The sequence below is a fragment of the Hylobates moloch genome, unplaced genomic scaffold (assembly GCF_009828535.3).
Source record: "Hylobates moloch isolate HMO894 unplaced genomic scaffold, HMol_V3 SCAFFOLD_88, whole genome shotgun sequence".
NCBI lineage: Eukaryota > Metazoa > Chordata > Mammalia > Primates > Hylobatidae > Hylobates > Hylobates moloch.
Genome location: NW_026652363.1, coordinates 125470 through 127072, shown reverse-complemented (window position 1 = coordinate 127072; position 1603 = coordinate 125470). Strand labels below are relative to the sequence as shown.

Genomic DNA, 1603 nt, shown 5'->3' with positions numbered 1-1603 from the left:
TCAGGTTTTCCGAAACTCTAGGGATGTGGGTTTCCACACGGTGTACCTCACACAGTAATAAACGGCTGCATCCTCAGTCTTTAGGCAGCTAGTCTGCAGATCCGCCGTGCTGACAGAGGTGTCCATGGAGAAGACAAACCGTGTGTGAAGCTATGGGCATACGTTGGGTTCACCAGGGTAGGATGATCCATCCCATCCACTCAAGCCCCTGTCCTGGGGTCTGTCGTATCCAATTCATACCATAGGTGATGATAGTTTAACCAGATGCCTTGCAGGAGACCTTCACCTCAGGCCCCGACTGCACCAGCTGCACTCGGGAGTGGGCACCTGTGGAGAGGAGACAGCAGTGGGTAAAGTCTCACATGACTGGCCTGGTTTCTCCCTCAGCCCTGAGACTGGGGAATCCCTTACCTGTTGCTGCTGCCACCAAGAAGAGGATCCTCCAGGTCCAGTCCATGGTGAGGAGCTGTGGTCCAGGGGATTCTCCCAAGGAGGGGTGTGGTTGTTGGGTGATGCTCTCACAGCACAGAGATATCTGTATTAACCTTAGTGATTTGCATATTCATGAAGGATGTTATTGAATAGCCCAATTCCTGAGCCAGGATGAGATAGAGCAAATACATGACACATGGACGACACAATTATAGAAGCTGAAGGTTCAAGCCGTAATCCTGTTAGAGGTGATGCGACCCCCACACATCCCTGAACTCTGTGTTGACAGAGCTTCCCCCACTGGAGAACAAGCTCCCCCAGGACACGCACCTCACTTTGAACCCACATTCGAATGTCCCAGGGACAACTTGAGCCATTTCTACACCTTAATATGTGAATGTGTTATTTTGGGAATGAGTATATTTCTCCAAAAATTGCACTTACTTAAAAGAAAGGATCTCTTCTTGACCTCCAGCTGCTTACTATTAAGATAATAGCAGAGTTTGAAATCCCCATTGTAAAACTGGTTCTCATTACAACATCCAATTTGATAAATGCTCACAATTGAATAGGATATTTATACAAACATCAACAGTCCTTGTGAAATACTTATTTTAGATATTTTCAAAGGAAGTCCCAGGCCCCGAGAGGAACCTCTCCCCAGCCTCCTGTGCACCTGCTCTGGGGCGGGAGACTGTGCTGGGTTTCTCCTGAGCGCCCCCTGCAGCCCAGCCCCTACCCTGCAGGAGGGTTTCTGTCTGAACTTAACAGAGTATATTCCTACCAGTGTCTCTAGCCCAGTATAAAGTGGCTGTGCTCAGAATTCTCCTTTAGTGACACCACATGCTCCTCACATCATCTTCTGAAATACTGAATTGCCCTTAGGAAACCCAGAGAACTCTGCAGGGAGACCCGAAGAAAAGATCTCATGCATCACCGGGGAGCCCCTTCCTGGAGCTCCAGAGGCACTGAATCATCGGACATACGGTGAACCCAAACACTCTTCAGGGGTTTGGGGAGACTCTCATTTCCTTTAGGGTCAGGCAGTTGATTATTGCACCTGAGACTACCTGCAGGTGCAGGTGCATGTGGATAGAAGCCCACTCCAACTCTAGTATTCAAATCACACACACACACACACACACACACACACACACACACACACACACAC

The 1603-nt window shown here is 49.0% G+C and overlaps 1 pseudogene; it reads right to left on the bottom strand.

The window, feature by feature from the left end:
- Positions 1-457, bottom strand: LOC116463934 (immunoglobulin heavy variable 7-4-1-like; annotated as a pseudogene).
- Between the last annotated feature and the right edge of the window lie 1146 nt (positions 458-1603).